The sequence below is a fragment of the Carettochelys insculpta genome, chromosome 1 (genome assembly GCF_033958435.1).
Source record: "Carettochelys insculpta isolate YL-2023 chromosome 1, ASM3395843v1, whole genome shotgun sequence".
NCBI classification, from domain to species: Eukaryota; Metazoa; Chordata; order Testudines; family Carettochelyidae; genus Carettochelys; species Carettochelys insculpta.
The window spans coordinates 319641150-319656285 of NC_134137.1; the positions used below are offsets into that span (position 1 = coordinate 319641150).

A 15136-nucleotide genomic window follows, 5' to 3' on the forward strand; every position below is an offset into this window, starting at 1 on the left:
CTTCAGTATCTCCTCCAGCATCTTTGCCAAGTCTTTATAGCGGAGCTTGATCTCTTCCTCTGTACTGTCTGATATGGGTGCATACACCTGAATGACGAAGATATTGAATGGTTTCACTTTGACTCTCACTGCCATCATTCTCACACTCACCTGTTTGTATCCTAACAATGCTCCTCCAGCTCTTTTGCTAAGAAGGAATCTGACTCCTGCCTGTTCCCTGATGAAGTGACTTTGCAGCCACACATCTCTCCTGATCCTGTCCAACGCATCTCTGCCAGTCCAAGTATATCACATCAGTATCTTTCCATCTCCTTGTGAAGCAGCTTTAACTTTCCAGTTGCCCACAGTGTTTGGACAGTCCACTTTCCAACTGATAGTGTATATGTTAATTGTAATTTTCTTTCAGTAGCCAACTTATCAACCCAACCCCAATCACTCAATTGGTACTGTGGATCTTGTTTATATGGGCAATGTCTGAGATGGCATCTTTTTTCAGTTAGTCATAGTGGCATCATATTTCATTTGTGTTGTTGTTTTATGATCAGTGTGCAGTATCTCATCTGAACAACCCTCTTCCTTTCTCCAGGCTTGGGACTGGCATGGAACACCTAGAGGCTTTATGGTGGAGTTTCCTGGTCCTTGGTTCATGGCAAAACCACAACAGAACCCTCCAAAAATAGTTTGCGTTTCTTCAATTTGTCAGACTGAACTTGCAGAAGATAAATATCCCTTTAATGCTAGTCTTCATGGGCCAGGTCTCCAGTTCATGTAAATCAGTGTTATGCCAGTGACTTTAATGAAGGTTTTGGCCTGTAGTATTTCCAGACTTTAACAGCATTTTCTTTCATCCCAGGTAGTATGTCTTTCCAGTGCTGTACTTTTCTTGTGACAAAAGTGTGACTACATAACAGAGCTATGCAAAGAGCCGACTTTTCAGTTTGGTGGCTGAACAGAAGAATTTGGTGGGAGTGATGCTATTGCTTCACACCAAATAAATGTCTTTTTTATATGCTTTTAACTTGTTTTAAAATAAGTTTTTGATGTAAGTCTCATCAAAAGGGCATTTCAAAGCAAAAACGCCAAACAATGCACTTTAAAATGTCCAAACAAAAGAATTTGATTGTTTTTCTGTCCCTTTTTAATCTTAACAAATTTTATGTGGATTCACAATATATAGAGGTGAACGTAAATTTTTATTTTTCTATGGTGAGGGTGTGAAATCCTAAATCAGCACTTTCTTCATAGCATGGCACATATACACAACATCCTTGGCCATAGACTTAATAACATTAAAAGCGTTAGCTACCAACTGGTAGCAATCGGAGGTGGCAAGCTCCCACATGTTGAGAGCCACATGCATCTTTACGGTGGGGTGTTGCTCTCATGACAGTTTGATTCTGCATGCAGTTCTGTACAGATATTTCAGGAAAAGTCCTTGGTCATCTAGAAATTCTACCTCTACTGCTGGTCATCCCAGGATTATGTTACTATTCTTTGCCACTGGTCAGTACTATAATTTCTGAGCCAAGAAGTGTTATTTAGTCGTGAAGCTACTTCGGCAAATCTTCCACAAATTAGCTGCTCAGCTTCTACCTCCTCCTCTTTATTTACTGACATTGATTCAGCAACATAGTGATTGACCTCTAAGGACAAAGTTATGATTCTGAATACCATGTATAACATCCTCTGTGTATTAAGAAATGCCTGGCCTATGGCATGAAGCTGTGTTCCATCCTTGCTATTGGCAGCCATTTGAAAACAGCACTGACTCATAAAAGACAGAATGGGGATGCCAGAAGAGGAACTGTGGGAATTTGCTACTTTGACTCCAAGTCCCAGAATTCTAGCAGCTTCCAGTACATATCCCACAACATATTGTAAGAAAATCTCAATACATAGAAGCCAGCAGTTGCACAAAGACCCATGGGAAATTGAAATGCTGAGAACTTACTGCTATATGTCTGCACTGATTCAAAGGGAAGTAGGTCAAAGCCAGCCATGTGAATGCAATTATTTTGGAATAGTGATTCTGTAACAGTTAGTGCACACAAACCTAATTCACAAAAGATGAAGAAAAATCCATGTAGAAAAGCATTTAGTCTACAAAGTTAATCCAGAATGTCATCTAGATTTATCCACCCTCATGCCTGGGAGGAGATGCATGATTCCCTGAAATCCTTTGTTATTATTTAAACACAGTTTCCAATCTTATGTCGCAGAAAATTTATATTGTTTCTGGATTCTGTTCAGAGGTCAAAACTGCTGCCAAGGGAATTATGAATTCGTTTTACATTTATCCTGCATCTGAGTTCTAAAGAGAATTCAGTCTGAGGTAGATTTACTGATCTAATCAAGACTTATTATTAGAATGACTGACTGTTTCTGCCTGATGGAGAAGATGTCACCAATCACCATTCCACAGGGTATTCTTCTTAATCTCTTCATTAATCTCCCTCCGATTTTTTTGCATCCTTAAACAGCTTTGTCATGAATATGTATGCCACCTTCTAAAGAACTGTGGATATGTTTCTTGCTTCCAAGGCCAGAAAAGACCATTGTGATCATCTAGTCTGACTTCTTGTGAAACACAGATCATAGAACATCCTCAAAATAATTCCTACAGCTTAATTTTGAGAAGAACAGCCAATCTGGATGGAGAATCCACCATGTAAATTATTCCAAAGAGTAATATATCCTCACTGTCAAAAATGGACACCGTATTTCCAGTCTGAATTTGTCTAGCTTCAGCTTCCAGCCGTTGGTCATGTCATGTTTTTCTCTGGTCAAAGAGCCCATTTTGAAATATTTGTTCCCCATGTAGATACTTGGACTACCCCTTAACTTTGTCTTTGGTAACATAGACAGACAGACTCAGGGGACTCAATCACTCTCCAGCAAGTTTTCTAAGCTTTTAATCATTCTCTTGGCTCTTCTTTTAACCTTTCCAATTTATCAACATCCTTTATGAATTGTCAACACCTGAAATGGATACAGTGCATGCAAAATATGTAGGTAAAATAATCTCTCTCTGCTCCGACTTGAAATTCTCCTATTCATGCATTCTAGGATCACTTTGGCTTCTTTGGCCACCACATCATGCTGAGAGGTCATGTTCAGCTGATTATCTCCCAGATCTCTTTTGGAGTCACTGCTTCCCGGCATAGAGTCCCCTATCCTATAAACGTGGTTTATGGTCTTTGTTCCAAAATGTATATGTTTACCTTTATCAATATTAAAATGCACATACGTTTATACCTAGGTTACCAAGGAATTCAGATTACTTTTAAATCAGTGGCCTGTGCTTTCATTATGCTTTCATTATGAACCAAAATTTATTTTTTTCTTTGTCATCTGCAGTTTCAGTGATTTTGTTTTCTTCTACGTTATTATGGTATTTAGCACTTCTGCTGAACCTAAGAACCAATCCTTGCAGGACTCCACCGTAAACAAACCTGCTTTGATTCCTCATTTACAGTTAAATTTTGAGTCCTATCACTTTTAATCTATTTAACATTTGCCATATTAATTGTATATCATTCTAATTGTTTAATCAAAATGTCTTGTGTTAACAAGTCAAATACCTTACAGAAGTCTATTACATTACCTCCATTATCTTTGTCAACCAAATTTTTAGTCTCATCAAAAGAGATATCAATTTAGTTTGACCAGATCTATTATACATAGACCTCTATTGATTTGCATTAATTACTTTACCTGACTTTTAATTCTTTAGAAATTGAGTCTCATATTAGCCACTCCATTATCCTGCCAGGGATTATTGTCAGACTGCCATCCTGTTTACCTTTTTAAAAACTGACACAACATTAGCTTTCTTCCAGTCTTCTGGAACTTTCCTAGTGCTCCAAGACTTATTGAACATTAATGTTAACAGTCCAGGATGTTTCTCATTCAGCTCTGTTAAAACTCTTGCACACAAGATATCTGGCTCTGATGATTTTTAAAATAATCCAGATTCTGGTAGCTTCTGTTTATCATCCTGCAGAATACTAGTGGAATGGAAAAAGTTCAATCATAACTATATTACTTTGGTCCCTCCACCCCCTGCCCCAAGCAGTGAAAAGCAATATGATTGATCACATCAGCTTGGTACCATGGAGTTGGCTGATATTCTCAAATATATTTGTTCTTCAAAAATTTTGTGTAATTTGTGCTAAAAGACAAGTCACATCAAAGGCTAAATCTGATTCACTAAATTACTGAGGTTAGTCCCTCTGAAGTACACACAATTATGTGTGTGAATAAGGCAAGCAGTATATGGATCAATTACTATGGTGAATTTGTTGAGTGTTTTTGAAAGGCATTGCATGTAAAGCCACAGAGAATGACCTCTTTAATTTGTCCATGAAATAAAACCAGGGCATCCTGATCAAAGGCAATGAAAGCTACAACCTAAAATCTAACATATGCTAAATACTTTAACGTCAAGATGCTTTGGCTATTTTGGGCTGAGGGCAAAGAGAGAAAATCACAAAGTTGAGAGACTCTCATTGACAATTCCCCACTGGCAACTTACTCTCTTTTAAACCATGGGGACCTGAGCCTTGGGCACCTTCATCTATGGTCCTCAGCCACGGCAGTGTCACTCAGAGAGAGTCAGTCTATGAAGGCTATTAAATGCAGTTCTAGGCCATTTAATGCTTATTAAGACAAATCTAACACCTTAGATTCTACCCAGACACCAACAGGCAGCCAATTGACCAATGTTGTGTTCCCTGTTACAGATACGTTTTACCAAATGCTCTGCCCCAGGCTGCAACAGTTTCCGTTTTCAGACTGGTTTAAGAACCAACCCCAGTTAGATTTCATTTTGGTAACCTAGTATCAAGCTGACAAAGGCATGGATGAAGAAAAGGATGTGGAAGAAATTAGAAGGAAGGGTGTAGAGAAATTGGAGAAGGTCCAGAGGAGAGCAACGAGAATGATCAAAGGTCTAGAGAACATGACCTATGAAGAAAGGCTGAAAGAATTGGGCTTGTTTAGTTTGGAAAAGAGAAGATTGAGGGGGGACATGATAGCGGTTTTCAGGTATCTAAAAGGGTGTCATAAGGCAGAGGGAGGGAACTTGTTCTTCCTTGCCTCTGAGGATAGAACAAGAGGCAATGGACTTAAATTGCAGCAGGGGAGGTTCAGGTTGGACATTAGGAAAAAGTTCCTAACTGTCAGGGTGATCAAACACTGGAACGAGTTGCCAAGGGAGGCAGTAGAATCTCCATCACTGGAGATATTTAAGAAGAGGTTAGATAGATGGCTTTCAGGGATGGTCTAGAAAGTGCTTGGTCCTGCCATGAGGGCAGGGGGCTGGACTCGATGGCCTCTCGAGGTCCCTTCCAGTCCTGCTCTTCTATGATTCTATTCTATGATCTATAAGAAGGTAGCAAAGTACACATCTAAAATCAATGGAAAAATCTCCTGGCCTGTTATAACTGAGAACTTGGTCACAGCTGCTATAGGCTATTTTGCGGTAAACAGATAAAAAAGCCTAGTCTACCAAGTCCCTGCCTGAGATTTAGTCCCCTAGACCAGTGGTTCCCAAACTTTTTGCCATCACACCACCGCTTTTGATTTTTGAGAAACCCTCATGCCTCTCCCTTTTTTACCATCATCCAACCTCCATTTTAATAAACAATTCAATTAATAATTTAAAAGAAAGTTGATATAAAACTTGATATAAAAATGCTATTTAAAATTAAAAGTAAGCACAAATCATTTTTCTGGGCCCCTTGTGGGTGCCTGGTGTAGCCCCAGCTGGCCAGCTGCCTGAGCCCCGTGCCACCTGCCAGAGCTGCCCATGCCAGCCACCCACACACCCACTTGAGTTCTGTGCTGCCAGAACCACGTGCCTGAGCTGACCAAGACCCCTGCTTCCATGGCCAGCTGCCCACCAGATGCCAGGTCCTCACACCTCTGGGGCCAGCTGTCCGCTCACCAGCCATCCCTGACTCCCACCTGAGCCATAGGCCAGCCGGACGAGCTGCCCATCTGAGCTCCGCGCTGCCAGGGACAGTCGCCTGCCCGCCAGCCCAAGCCCCACAAGCCAGCCACCTGAGCCCCGCAGGCCACAAGCCAGCCACCTGAGTCCCTCCCCTCCCCCAAAACCAGGCACCACCAGCCCCTGCTCTTATCCCACCCCCATACGCCTCTGGCTCCCCCAAGCCAGGCATCTCCAGCTCCCCTATCTAACCCCTTTCTCCTCATTCTCCTCCTCTCCCTCCCAGTCCACACCCAATTTCACCTTTGCAGGAGGCAGCTAGCTCCACATTGGTCTTCACTGGCTGGCTACTTTTTATAGCTGCGCCAGGTCACTCACATAAAATGGCAGGTGCTGAGAGCCGGAAGCAAAGGCCAGCTTTATCTTGGGGTGGGAGGAATGATGGGGGACTGGGTCACCTCAGCCCCCCCCAGGAATTTCTTCATGCCTACCCCCCAGTTTGGGAAACCATGCCCTAGACTACAGATATCCACTTCCTTCCTTGTGTGCATATGTAACTTTCATTAATTTTAATGGGAGTTGCATATATGGATATGATGGCACAATTAGGGTTCTGCAGTCATGTGACTGCAAGTCACATTAACAGTAAGAACATTCAAATTCACTAAATATGGAAATGACAAAAAGTCATCCTTAAAGTTTATGGAACATATTTGCTATATCTTTTGTATGCCAGACTCAGGACTACTGAGAGAGAAAGCACATACCTCATGTTTTCAGAGGCAAAGGTCTTTGGTTCAGTTTCTTGGAAGAGTGGACTATTCACATACAAAGAGAACCCTTCTTTTGATGTTTACTGACTTAGATGTCCTTCTACATCTGACTTTCTATTTTTATGTATTTTTGCCAGAATGTGTTTATTCATTATATCTTTATTGTAGTTAGAGTTGAAGTGGCATATCCACAGCGTGCTCCAATCCCCAGTGTTTTAAAACTCTCCTGAACAAATGCATATATTTAAGTTTCAAGAGAAAAACTGACACTTAAACAACTTTTAAATAAAAATAGGTGCAATATTCTTTTTACTTTTACCAAAATTTATATTGACATGGAGCGTACACATTTCTTTCTTTCCACTCCACTGGAAACTGAATGTAAACATTACCCCCTAACTCCATTACCCCACACACACCTCTCCAGAGGAGAAGGAAGAGGAGGTGAAGAAGAAAGTAAGCAGGAAAAAGAAAAGACTTCAACAAAAATAAAGAAAACTTGAGGTAAGGGTACAGAACAATTTTAAATCTCTAACTCTTTGTTTTTTGTTGTATAGGATATTATGCTATGGTTTCTCATTAAGGCACTCATATAACTCCTCCTGAGTGACTGAAAGTCTTTCCTTAGACTTCAGTGGAAGTTAAAAAAAGGCCTGTGTGGGCATGAAAAAATTATGTAACCCTTCAGCCAGATGCCAATAACAACAGCAAGGGCAAGCTTCAAACTATCTAGGGCTCCTTCTCTAAAATAAACAAAACAAGGGACAGAGTCACCACCCAGAAATGAAAACAGAATATCCTGGTTCACGTTGTGGATGAGTCTTCCCCACTCAGAAATACTCAGCAGTTCTAGGGAATATGAACCACAACTACTTCCCCCCTAACAAAAACTGGAAAACCAAAAGAAAGAAACATAACAGTATCTATAGTTACATGCTCTGATTTGGTTTGTATGGACATTCTGGTTAACAACATGTCTCCCTTCAATTAATTGTTCAGCATGCTGTTCCAGAACTCTGGGCACATGTCTACAGCAGGAGGTTTGTACAAGTCAGAGCAAACCAAACAAAAGGGGTGATGTCATTGTGCCTAGGTTAAAGTTTTGTAAACCCCTGTGGATCCTCTCATTGAGGACTAACGTGATTTTAGTTCAATGTACCCTAATCATCCCAAATTACTTTTGGTTATACAAGGTTCTGCAATAGGGAGTAGTGGAAGCAGCAGGGGAATTTTTTCTCTTCATCTTTGACTAGAGTCAGTTCTTGTAATAGTTGATCCCAGGGAACAAGTTCTGGTGTTGGGCTGAGATTCTTGAAAGAATGGACTTCCTGAAGAGTGTGGGTGTAAAAACAAGTTACACTTACTGAAGGAAGTGTGTAGATTTCAATAACTATATATGTAGGCTACGTCTACACTAGAAACATCTGTCTACAGAAGTAACTGTAAGAAGAGATGTTCTGACAAAAGTTCTGATGACAGATTGAGTCTACACATAAAAGTGGATCACTCTTTTGATCTGCTCTTTTGACAAAAGTGCCCCCAGCGCATCTACACAGCTTTTTGTAAACAGCTTCTGTTGACAAAATGTATTTTGTGTGTAGATGCTCCACAGGTTTTGCCAACAAAACCCTCTAGTGTAGACATAGCCATAGTGAAATGCTCTGGAAGCAGAACACTATTCTGCTAAAAATAGCAACAAGAGTCACACAGAGTATATATTTTAAGGCTTTGGTGACACTACCCATTCCATTCGGGGGGGTGGGGGGCACAAGTTAATGAGCCACTTGGGAAGATGCTAATGAGGCACTTCCATGAATATGCAGTGCCTCATTAGCATAATGGCAGCCACATGAGCTTCGAAAGTGCTGGTTTCAAAACGCACGCCACCCATGTGGCTGGGGACGTTTCAGAATGACCCACCTGATTTCGAAATCCCCTTCTTCTTAAAACCAAATGGGAACAAGGTGCTTTTGAAATCAAGGGGGTTGTTTTGAAAAGCCACCAGCTACATGGGCAGCGTGCATTTTGAAACCAGCCCTTTCGAAGTGCGCGCAGCCACCATTATGCTAATGAGACACTGCATATTCATGGCAGTGCCTCATTATCATCTGCCGAAGTGGCTCACTAGCATGCCCCCTCCAAAAGAAGGGGGTAGTGTGGCCACAGCCTAAGTGTTTAGGCCTGTAGAGCATGCTACTCTACTTCTCTTGCTGCAGTTATGCCTCACAGTTTACTATTTATATCCATACTAACTGGACAAGCTGCTAAGAGACATACATTTAGAGCACATCCAGTTCTCCTGTCACTGATTTCTCTTCCACTGGGAAGCTAACTTTTAAGACCCTGGATAACTAGGCAACCAGGCCCAACCCAGGGCGGGGGAGGCAGGTGGCAAAGGGGGCGCCTTCCAAAGGGGCCCAGAGCTCCAGCCGCCACTGCCAAAGTAGCAATGGCAACAGCCAGATCTCTGGGCTCATTTGAAATGCCATGAAGCACTGTACCACCACTCTGTATTGGGTTCTGAGGGAGCCAAGCCCCACTCCCACCTTGACCCTCAGCCCAAGATGGCTGTTGGTGCTGCTAGAAGGAACACCAGTATTTTTAGGTCTTTCTAAAAAACCTGGAGCCATAACAAAAACTATAAGACTTACAGATCTAAGAAAACAATTTTAATAAAATGAAAACTTAGAATATGTCAGTCTTACAATTTCTGCCCAGGAGACCAGTAGGTCTTCTTTCTATGCTTGCTGCGATTTCAGCCTTGGGAATGCCATGCTTCATCACCATAAGAGAAAACATTTAACACCCATTAAAACCTCCTGAACCTCTGGTCCTTCATATATCTGCTTTCACAAATATTCACCAACATCTAGATCAGCTGTCCTGACTGAAATCTTTAAATGCCTCTACAGTATAAATAAAATTAATAATGCTAAATGTAGCACAACAGTTTGTACATACACTTATGCCTACAGAGCTGAGAGTAGAAGATGAATATGGTGTTACACAGCAAGAGTACCAAACTGTGATATGCTGCAGTATTATCTATAAAGAAATGAGCACTAATTTAATTAGAGCATGAACTTTTCGAAATACAAAGTAAATCAAGGTTATTAGAGGTTATGACTAATTGGGATGTATTAAAAAACCTAACCCAAGGAGACATGTGACATTTCTGCTCCTCCTGGACTGAGTCCACAAGTGAACTGGATGTGATGGTTATGCTAATCATTCAATTAATACTGTGCATAAAATTAGCAAATGAAGAAGATTATCATTGGCAAACATTAATTATGAAGGGATAAAACTGCAGTTGCTTAGCACTGAAAGCTAACAACTCAGTCCTGTTTCTTGGGGAATACTCCTCACATCTGTGTTTGTTACTTGTGTTACTACACAGTGGAGGAGAATACTAGGCAGTGAGCGTTTTGCTCCTTATTTATACATCACATTTATAATATTTTGACCTCATCATGTCCTTGATCATGAGTGCTTCTGTTAGGCTATGTCTGCTCTACAGAGATCTTTCAAAAGAAGCCCTTGCAGAAGATGTCTCCTGAAAGAACTTCTTTAGAAAGAGTGCATCCACACCTAAAAAAGCAGATCATAAGAGTGATCTGCTCTTTCAAAAGAGGGTGTCCACACCACAGCCCCAGCTCTTTTTGAAAGAAAGGGCAAGGATCAAAAAATCAAGGCCCATAAGGACTGCTCTTTTGGGAAAAAAAGGGAGTGTGGAGCGTCTATGTGTTTTCTTTCTAAAGAAGCTTTTGAAAGAGAGTGCTTTTCCTGAAACAGGAAAGGAGAGTGATTTCAAAAGGAGCACCACATTCTTTCAATTTCGAAAGAACACTTTTTATGTGTAGACACTCCACAGGATCTTTTGAAAGAGCCCTGTTTTTTTAAAAAATCTTTCAAAAGAGCTTGCTCATGTAGACACACAGCCTTAGTGTCTAGAGCCCAACCTCATGTGAACTATCTGTAGTAGAAAGTTTGTAACTGTAAAGAGTAAATGGCTCCCACTGAATATGATTTTGTTTCATTTTTCCCCTTTCTGGGATAATAAAATAATAATAATTTCTAATATAGTAGCACCCAGAGACTTTAATATTGGCCTTCATTGTGCCAGGCACTGTGTAAATATAGGAAGGCACATTTCCTGCCCTTTAGAAGCTCAATCTAAACCACAAAAATCCATGGAATGGAGAAGGATACAATTTACAGGTAAAGTAATCATGGTGCTTACTGGTACACCGCATGTTAGATCCACATTTTTGTCATGTTTGTAGTCAGATGTTGTGATCTTTGCCTGTGCACAATATATATAGTTTCATGGACTTCCATGGAACTCTGGATTATTGAATAAAAGGAAGGGCCCACATTTAGTTTATTCCTATTATATTACTGGCAATTTGCTTTCCTAGGGCCGTGCCCTCAGATGAAGTGGAGAACTAGGGAGAGAAGGGAAGAGTTAAAAAAGAAGGAACGGTGTAATGAGGTACATAGTTAAAGGGCTGTACTGTTAGGAGAGGAATTGGAAGGACCAACATTCAGCGGTGATACAGCAAATGAGGCACATACACAAGGCACCCGTAACACACAGGAATCCAAACCACTAAAGGGATGACTAAAGGGGAATATGAAAAATATATAGTAAGACTGAATTGGAATTGGATTTTAAAAAAATGAACAGGATTTTATTTTGTAAGTGATTTGTCTGTTTTTTTAAAATTCCATGAATGGTGTCATACAGGTTCAGAGCACTTTGGATGCTAGAACAAGGTGCTGTTCTTGTACAGCCTGAACTAGGCTTAACACAATGGCTTACTTCGTAAGACTGGCCATAGTTCATTAGGATGTGACCCTGCAAAACAGCAGCTGAATAACCCAGTCCCTGTTCAGAAAAGCACATATGGGGGGGAACTAATTCAATGAAAGAGCATTTACTGTACAAAAGCTTATATGAAGAATATAGGACATCAAAGGGGAAAACAAGAAAAATACATGCAAAAACAATTTGTGTGCAGTGACATACCAGGAGATCATAAACTGAAGATTGAGTTTCACTTTCGCAATAAGCAGCAGATAACAAACTGTAAGAAACAGACATTATTCAAAAGTTAGGCTCAAATATGATAAAGAACATTGCAGCAGAAGTACTGAAAACACAGCATATAGAAAGCTTTTTCCCCCATAGTTTTCTTAGGTATCAGCAGACTGTAAGCTCTTTAGGTGTTCTAAGGGCCTTAATTGGTTTTGCTCTTTTTTTTTTCTTCAGGGAGCTGCAAGAAACTTATTAAAGGCTTCAGCATTACGCAGATGCTGTGGCTTTGTCTCTCTCGACTCCCTTTGAAAGTCTTCTATCTATTTTTACCAACTCTGTGACCCATTCATGTGTAACCACAGCCTCTTGCCACTCTTCAAGTGTCACTGAGTCATGGGCGCATTAAATCTCTTCAAATGGGTCTCTTTTCATTTCCTTTCCCAATGTTCCTCCCTTTCTTGCTGCTGCTTGGGGGAAAATCCAGTTAATTTAATACATGCTGTAGTCTGTCTGCTAAGGTATTAATGCTCTTGGACTTCAGCCCTCTTTGGGAATTAGTAGAGAGCAAAATGTATTCTTTCAAAAGCTTCAGAGATGTTTTTGAAGCTCTGCCGGGGGCTGTGTTTAGATTGCCAAGAACTGTCAGCAAAAGATACACAGATTGTACAATGTATTTCCATATCTTTTGTCAACACTTTTGTTAGGAGAGGCTTTCCCAACACTTGTCCTGTACACATGAGGCCAAATATTGGAACCACCCCCCCCCCCCGTCAAGACATCCCTTCTTCCTTGTGGAACAAAGTGTACAGGGATTTCACAGAATGCTCCCGACCAGTAGATCTCTTCTGAGAGATCTGCAGTGTGGTCACACACTCTGTCGACAGAAGCCTACAGTCTATGCATCGCCTGGGAGTTGTTGGGGAACACACACCTAAACTGGGTAGTAATCTGTCCCAGCTCCCATATAAGAGGTGCCCACTGATGTAAGAGATGAAGTCAGAATGTTATCTGAGCCTCAGCTACACCTGAACTGCTCAGTGACACCACAACTGACAGAAGCAGTAGGGTCTTTAACCCAATTTGAGTGGTGTGAGGCTGATTCCAAAAGTTGAAACAGTCTGTTTTTTTGGCTTTAAAAATTTGCTTTATGGCCCAAAATACAGTTTAGCTGCAAATGTAAAACAGATAAAATACTTCCTAATGAGTTATAAAGATCCAAGAAACTTGCTGTGACAGAACATTATTGAGGTAACACTTTGGGAAGGGTTTATTTATTTGGTTATTTATTTATTTAGGGAAAAACTATGTGAACAAGAATAGTATCTGATATTACATAGAGTGGGGACAAGACTACAGTCAACATGCATCCAATTGCAGATGCAGCACCTCCCCCCATCATTCCTGGCCTTGCATGATTTAGAGGTACGCTACAGGGCATTTAGCAATTACTCTTGGAGCATTCACTTTTGGCAGGCATTGGAGACGACCTTGTGGACCAAAGATCTGTTTCAGTATGGCAATCCTTAGTCTCATTTTAAGTATTGCACATGTTGCAGACAGATAGGAAAATCAGTTGGTCCCATTTTAATGTATCTTTGATCATTGGTTGTGCTGCTGTAAGTTTTAGTCCATTTCTCTTAGCAATTTTTGTTCTGTCATGTATAAAGCAGAGAGAAGTAGCTCAGTGGTTTGAGCATTGGCCTTGTAAACCCAGGGGTGTGTGTTCAGCCCTAGAGGAGACTATTTAAGGGTGTGAGGCAAATAGATTTTTTTTAAATCTGTTAAGTATGGTGCTTGGTCCTGCCAAGAGCGCAGAGGACTGGATCTGATGACCTCTCAAGGTCCCTTCCAGCTCTAAGAGATATGTATATCTCCATATACAAGTTTTGGGATATGATGCTGTTGAATCCACTCAAAAGCTTCCAGTGTTCTCCACAAGCACTTACTCCTCAGTCCTCCACCACCCTTCCAGCTACTTCAAAGCCCTGGGCTGTACTGTTGCTAAAGGGAAGATGCTTAGGGATGACGAGCTTGTTACAGTTTAGCATTCCATTATATTTCCCACTTTAAGTTTTGCATTCCTTCCATTTACAATATCAGGTTGTCTTACAAGTTCAGTCTGTTAAATATCTCTGAATCACACACTCTAATTACATGAATACATAAAAACTTGTCCTCTGGCCATCTCTTAGTTGCTGTGACCGGCTGTGGTCAGTCTTGAGTTAGAATTCCTAAGTCTTCATCTTGTTTTGTATCTACTGGCTGTGGCAATAGTTTGTTCCTCAGAACAAACTGCCAGTGTTGATGATTTCTGTTGAACTCTCCATTGTCAATATTGATTACATATCAACCGGGCTCTGCATTCTTTTTCTTTGCAGCAGCTGGAGTTGTACCTTTTCCCCCCAGCCAATTTGACATAAGCATGTTATCCAGGCTCTAGAGTGGTATATGTTTAACCTTTATATCTAATTTGCCTAGTCTCTTCATGTGTGACCGCTCTAGTTCTTTTCCAAAGTTGGACACAGTAGTTCTGAGTTACCTCCCCAGCTGAAGCTGTACTGGAGTACATCAAATAACTGCTCTTGGTATTGATCTGTAACTCGGAAGAGCAAGTCATGCATATTTCTGCAGTAGGGTTTTCTTGGTTGTCTATACAGTGCTTATAATCTCTCCATTCACTTGCAGATAGGGTGGGCTGCTAATAATATGATCAAAATCATATTTTGTAGGGAATGACAAATTCTTCTGCAGTGACTCGAGGTCTGTTGTCCATCACTAGTTGTTCTGAAATACTGTGGTGAGCAAAAATGATAATGTCCTCTGAATTTCCAATAATCTGCAGCTAGTCTCTTCCCAAGCCTGGCTGGAAGAGGTTTTATTTTTTAAAGGGTCTTTATTCTGTGTTGTTCTATTCTGCCATGCTCACATACAGCTATTTCATTGGTTACATCCCTGCTGATGCCTAGCCACTAAACTGACTGGTTGATCCTTTCATTACAGGTAGTTAATCCTCAATGATTTTCATGGATCAGGTTTAAAAATTCTCATCTCATTTTGATTGGAATTATAATGTAAACTCCATTTGTTTCATTTAATTGCCCATTTACCACAAAGTAGATTTTTGTCACCCTTAGTCCATGTCTGCACAGTAGCATTATTTCAAAATAAGCTACCCTGGAAGAGATTTTACAGAATAGCTTATTTTGAAATAAAGCTACTAAACACAAAATACATTTTGAAATAGCTCTCAGCCATTTCGAAATAGAGCGCCTCACACAATATTGCCTATTTCAAAAGACAGCCACTAGGTGCACTGTGTCTTATTTAGAAATAGGCTCTATTCCCAATCTACATGGCACCTATTTTGAAATA

At 40.6% G+C, this 15136-nt stretch overlaps 1 long non-coding RNA gene across 1 annotated transcript in view; it reads right to left on the reverse strand.

Moving 5' to 3' along the window:
• Positions 1-15136, reverse strand: part of LOC142007425 (uncharacterized) — a 131099-nt gene that overhangs the window by 76263 nt on the left and 39700 nt on the right. The window contains exon 3 of the long non-coding RNA XR_012643934.1: positions 11756-11813. This is a non-coding gene — a long non-coding RNA (uncharacterized LOC142007425). The remainder of the gene's footprint in view (positions 1-11755; positions 11814-15136) is intronic.